The sequence below is a fragment of the Triticum urartu genome, unplaced genomic scaffold, assembly GCF_056163025.1.
Source record: "Triticum urartu cultivar PI428250 unplaced genomic scaffold, HENAU_Tu73 scaffold678, whole genome shotgun sequence".
NCBI lineage: Eukaryota > Viridiplantae > Streptophyta > Magnoliopsida > Poales > Poaceae > Triticum > Triticum urartu.
The window spans coordinates 10,661-17,500 of record NW_028260866.1 but is presented as its reverse complement, the minus strand read 5'-3'; the positions used below and the strand labels follow the sequence as shown (position 1 = coordinate 17,500).

The following is a 6,840-nucleotide window of genomic DNA, read 5'->3' as shown; positions in this document are numbered from 1 at the left end:
AGTGGCTCCGTTCCATGCCTCATTTCATAGGGAAGCCCAAAGTGGCTCTATTTCATTCTATTTCACTTCCTAGCACTTCCTATCATTTAATATCCATCCCTTTGGTCTTATTGACATAAGAGATGTCATTTATAGTCTATCTCTTTCTATATATGGAAAGTCAAGAAATTCTCATCGAAACATCGAGAAATTGTGCATATAGAAAACTCTAAAGAAAGAAAAAAAGGAGACCCATGCCATGATTTTCAAATCTTTTCTATTTAGTAGTCTAAGTTTCTCGATGAGGATAATTAATTCGGTCGTTGTGGTCGGACTCTATTATGGATTTCTGACTACATTCTCCATAGGTCCCTCTTAGATCTTCTTTCTCCAATCTTGGATTAGGGAAGAAGGAGATATTCGCGACTACTGGCGATTTCATTATGGGGCAGCTCATGATCTTCATATCGATCTATTATCCACCTCTGTATCTATTCTTTCTTAGCTAAACAGGTGGAAGATCTATCCAATTTGGTTATATTATATCATGGACTCGAAAAACGGATCTGAATTTGACTGAAATGCACGATCTTCACAGGTATCACTTTTCACGATACCTAAAAGGTGGAATAGCGATTTTCGAACCATTTCCTATAAGAGAATGGTTTCCATTACTTTGAGAAATGGATTCTTATATCAAACTATAGCTATTGCATTAAAGAAGAAAAGAAACTAATAGAAGTCGAAGACGCGGAATGATAGTGAATAGAGAGAAAGATTCTTCTGATTTTCTTGTTTCTATCTACTAGACGCCGTAGAGAATTGAGAATTTTCATGTCTTTCAATTCTCGTACTCGTAATTGGAAAGTTATGGAAGGAGACCCATCATTTTGCAATGAAAACAACATATAAAACTCTGGACAATTTCGAAATCAGGCCAAGCGTCTTAATACATATGCAAAAAAATTCATTATTGGCCCACCATTGATTAGAAGATTTAGCTTGTATGAATCGCTATTGGTTTGATACGAATAATGACAATCGTTTCAGTATGTTAAGGATACAGATGTATCCACAATTCATTTAGAGTTACTTAATAGTCTATTTCTTATACCATATCTCTATCCCGTGAAATTCTCGAGCCAAAAGATGGATGCATATGCTGTGTTTCATTTTGCTAAATGATATCAATTAAATGGTGTATCAATTCCATAAATTGCATATAGCAATAAATAAATCAGCAAAATTCTTTCTAATATTTTAGATAGAAGAAACATTTCTTCTATCTAAAATATTAGAAAGAATGTACCCTTCTATCCAAATCCAATTTGCATCGATAAAATAAATCCAAATTCCAGTAGTAGATGAATAATTGCAAATTTGTGTGTGTACGAGATTAGAATAACTTCAAAATAACTGACATAATTTTGTATTTTTCCTGATCAGAAAAATACATGAAAAAGAAAGGAGGTAGAAAAATTTTTGGATTTATGGTTAAAGAAGAAAAAGAAGAAAACAGGGGTTCTGTTGAATTTCAAGTATTCAGTTTCACCAATAAGATACGGAGACTTGCTTCACATTTGGAATTACACAAAAAAGATTTTTCATCGGAAAGAGGTCTACGAAGACTTTTGGGAAAACGTCGACGTTTGCTGGCTTATTTGGCAAAGAAAAATAGAGTACGTTATAAGAAATTAATCGGTCAGTTGAATATTCGGGAGCAGTAATTTAATCGTTCAAATTTTTTTCTTGTTTTATTATTTTTTTAGTAGTCTTATAGTAGTCTTAGATTTTTCATTTTGATGAGCCTCGCTTTGAGGAATTCATGGAATAATCCATTTTCATGGAATAATGAATTAAGGAAGAAAGGATATGAGTCTACCGCTTACAAGAAAAGATCTCATGATAGTCAATATGGGCCCTCAACACCCATCAATGCATGGTGTTCTTCGACTGATCGTTACTCTCGATGGTGAGGATGTTATTGATTGTGAACCCATATTAGGGTATTTACACAGAGGAATGGAAAAAATCGCGGAAAACCGAACTATTATACAATACTTACCTTATGTAACAAGGATATAGAGAGATTGTAGAAAGGGGATAGGATAGTTATTTTTGCAAGAGACTTGTTGTAAATTCCTTAACTTAAGAAAGAAAAAAGAATAAAAACACAGATACATAACATAAAAAAAAGAATAAATAAGACGAGATTCGACCTCCCCCTACATATTTAATTTCCTCTCCTATACAAAAACTAGCAAGACCCACTCCATTGGTAATTCCATCAATAACACCCTTATCAAAAAACTCCGTGAGTTCGGTTAACCCTCTTATACCGAGGGTAAAGACCCTAGTATAGAAAATATCTATATAACCACGATTATATGACCAACTGTATATATTTTTTTTTACTTGATCTAAAAATTCTTTTTTAGGATTTCCTTTGTAAAAAGAGTTTATTAAATCCAAATTCTGAAAAAAAGAATAAGCGGATCCATAGAAGATATATGCTATGAATAAACCAAAGATAGCTAGACTTACAGAAGAAATTGCATTAGTAATAAATTCATATGAATTTACAAAAGAATTAGAACTTTCCTGGGTAAAGTTTATTGAGGGAGTTAACCACTTTGATAATATGGTTAACTCTGCTATTCCATTACCAATTCCTCCATTATCAAAAGAGATTCCTATGAATCCAATGAACAAAGTGAAAAGTAGTAATATAAGAAGAGGAAATAACATAGTATTTCCCGTTTCATGCGGATAGGCAAAAATTTTTTTAGCCCCAAAAGACGTAGTAAAGGATCCTATCCTATTTCTTGTATTACCTTGAATTTTTGGTATATTTTGTGAAAAAAAAGAAACTCCACTCTTCGTTGTTGATAAAACGAAATCCCTATTCACTCCTTTGGGTATCCTTTTTCCCCATAAGGATATTGAATACAAGGAACTCTCTTTAGTGCTACTGTAATTTTGAAAATGAACACGCAAATACCCATCAAATGTAAGTAAATATATCCGAAACATATAAAAGGCAGTTAATCCTGCAGTAAAGGAGGCTATTATTCCAAAAAAGGGCGAATACAACCAACTATTACTAAGGATTTCATCTTTGGACCAGAAGCAAGCAAGAGGTGGAATACCACAAAGAGAAAGTGTACCCCATAAAAAAGTAGTTCTTGTGATTGGAATGTATTTTCTTAAACCGCCCATAAGAACCATATTTTGACTTTTATCTGGTGAATATCCAACAAGAGGTTCCATTGAATGAATAACGGATCCGGATCCCAAGAACAATAAAGCTTTTGAATAAGCATGAGTGATCAAATGGAATAAAGCAGCTTGATAAGAACCTATACCTAGAGCTAACATCATATAACCCAATTGAGACATTGTAGAATAGGCTAAGCTTCTTTTAATATCTCTCTGAGCAAGAGCTAAAGTAGCTCCTAAGAATAGTGTTATTGTACCTACTAAAGAAATAAAACTCATTATCAAAGGTAAAGATATGAAAAGAGGAAGAAGTCGAGCTAGAAGAAAAATTCCCGCAGCAACCATAGTTGCTGCGTGTATAAGAGCCGAAATAGGAGTGGGCCCTTCCATAGCATCGGGTAACCATACGTGAAGAGGGAATTGTGCGGATTTCGCAACTGCACCAAGGAATAATAAAAAAGCACACAAAGTAGTAAGTAAAGAGTTAATTCCATTATTAGGAATCCAGTTATTAGCTATTTTGAACAAATCCCTAAACTCTAAACTACCTGTTATCCAAAAAAAACCTAAAATTCCTAATAATAGACCAAAATCCCCTACACGATTAGTTACAAAAGCTTTTTGACAAGCACTCGCTGCGATTGGTCGTGTAAACCAAAAGCCTATCAATAAATAAGAACACATTCCCACGAGTTCCCAAAAAAAATAAATTTGTATCAAATTGGAGCTAGTAACCAATCCCAACATGGAAGTATTGAAAAAACTTATATAAACAAAAAATCTCAAATATCCTTCATCGTGAGACATATAACCATCACTATAAATAAGAACCAGGATTCCTACAGTAGTAATTAGTATTAACATAATAGAAGTAAGTGGGTCAATCAAGTATCCAAATTCTAAAGAAAAATCATTATTGACGGTCCAAGACCATAGATATTGATAGATCGAACTTCCATTTATTTGTTGAATAGACAGTTGAACTGAGAATACCATAGCTATACTTAAGAGTAAAACACTAGGAAAAGCCCATATGCGACGAAGATTTTTTGTTGCTGTCGGAATAAGAATAAGGCCAAATCCCATTGACATAATAACTGGAAGTGGGAGAAGAGGGATTACCCATGCATATTGATATGTATGTTCCATAAGAAAAGAAATTGCAATTTTTACTTCAATTTTTACTTCAATTTTTCTATAAAATTGTTTCCGATTCACCAAACCAATTCTTATCTCTTTCTGAAAGAATAAATAAAAAGAATAAGAAAAAATACTGAAATTCTTAATTTTTCCAAAATTTATCTCATTGAAATAATTAAAAATTAAGAATGGGTTTAGTTGGTTAAATTAAAAAAGTTAATAAAATAACTAGGTAACGAAGTTATTTTATTAACTAAATAAAGATATTTATAAAAATAAAAAAAAAAAAGTGGAATCATTTTACTTTCTATTCATAATTCATTTTTATATTTCTTTAAAACAAAGATGAAACAGCTCTCTTGTTCCATAATTAACTGATTGAGTGAATTCCAATGAAAACCTATGTTTATAAGAAATTATCGAATAGTCCTTACTTCATATAGAACTAAAATTCTAATGACTATAAATTACCTAAGTTTTAGAATGTCTTGTTTAAGAGACTCAGTATTTTTTGTTTTGATTGGAATTCCTTTCCTTTATGGAATACCATTCTGAACTTAATTAACTATTTTCATTTTCCCTTCTTTTTATCCCCCCGTCTTATCTTATATGGGGGATAGGCTTCCATACCATATATCTATATATGGAGTATACTTGATATATAAATAGATATAAATAGATTTAAATGAGAAACCCTTCTATATATTCTATATTATTAAAAAAAAAGTATAAAATATATAAAGAAAAAATGTTAAAAAATTCTTGTTGTCTTATCCGCATTAGACAAAATGAAGTAAAAAATAATTCAAAATTTAAGTATCTTTCAGTATCTAAGTATAAATACTAATAAAAAGAAGAAAGAAGGATTGATTTGCAGCAATAGATGTCTTTCACATACAACTAGAAAAAAGTAATTTCCTTTTTGAATGGCAGTTCCAAAAAAACGTACTTCAATGTCAAAAAAGCGTATTCGTAAAAATATTTGGAAGAAAAAGACTTATTTTTCCATAGTACAATCTTATTCTTTAGTAAAATCAAGATCATTTTCGAGCGGTAATGAGCATCCAAAACCAAAGGGTTTTTCTGGGCAACAAACAAATAATAAGATTTTGGAATAATATGAATTGACTTATCAAAAAAGAATTCCAATTATTTAATAATTTGGATTCTTCTTTGAATGTACTTTTATGTGTCGAATTACTCGGTACAATATTCTTAGAACAAAAAACCCCTCTTATCTTATATATACAAGAAAAAAAAAGTTTTGTTTGGTATACTGTGTGCTAAGTATTCTTTTCCTATCAATGAACTTTTCATAATTTTCCTAATAGAATCCTCATATTCTATTAGGAAAATTATGAAAAGTGGAGTATTCTTACAATAGGACTTACAACTTCCACCTATCTTCTCCAAAATCATAAGGTTAGTAAATCTTATTAATAAGAGCATAAAGACTTTCATTCTAGAAATTTTTAAAAAATCCAAAAAGCCTTTTCTATTTATCCATTTTATTTTAATTTCATCATTAAATAGAAACCCTTTTGGATTTTTTTCATTGTATTGAAAGAATTTTCAAAATGTAAAGGGGAAATTAATTAGAAAAAATTAGTTCTATAATTGCAAGTTAGAAAAAAGAAGTTCCAACTCTTTCAAGCAGTGTTTGTGTTTCTATTGGGCAAAGCAAGAGTTTATTGTAAAAAAAAAAAATGGAAACGATACTACCAAACGAAGTCTATTTTAATGAAAACTCTAATGTTCCTAAATTTTATGGACTTTCCCAATATCGACGATTCCCAAGATAATAGCTATTATTCTTTTAAGTTACCTATTATTTGAAGTTAGCCGCCATGGTGAAATTGGTAGACACGCTGCTCTTAGGAAGCAGTGCTCAAGCATCTCGGTTCGAATCCGAGTGGCGGCATTCTTGAAAAAGAATACAATAGATTAGAAATCAATTCGAAATTTACAATTTTGTAATGGGACCTTCCCCTTATGCTATTTGCAACTTTAGAACATATACTAACTCATATCTCTTTCTCAACGATTTCAATTGTGATTACGATTCATTTTATAACCTTATTAGTTCGTGAACTTGGAGGATTACGCGATTCGTCAGAAAAAGGAATGATAGTTACTTTTTTCTCTATAACAGGATTCTTAGTTTCTCGTTGGGCTTCCTCGGGACATTTTCCATTAAGTAATTTATATGAGTCATTGATCTTCCTTTCATGGGCCCTGTATATTCTTCATACCATTCCTAAAATACAGAACTCTAAAAATGATTTAAGCACAATAACTACGCCAAGTACTATTTTAACGCAAGGCTTTGCCACATCGGGTCTTTTAACTGAAATGCATCAATCCACGATACTAGTACCTGCTCTACAATCTCAGTGGTTAATGATGCATGTCAGTATGATGTTATTAAGCTATGCAACTCTTTTGTGCGGATCCTTATTATCTGCCGCTATTCTAATCATTAGATTTCGAAATAATTTCCAT

General features: G+C 31.5%; 1 non-coding gene across 1 annotated transcript; it reads left to right on the top strand.

The window, feature by feature from the left end:
• The first annotated feature begins 6,179 nt into the window (after positions 1-6,179).
• TRNAL-UAG (transfer RNA leucine (anticodon UAG)) lies at positions 6,180-6,259 on the top strand. Its single transcript has one exon. It is a non-coding gene; the product is annotated as a tRNA-Leu (tRNA).
• Positions 6,260-6,840: the final 581 nt, after the last annotated feature.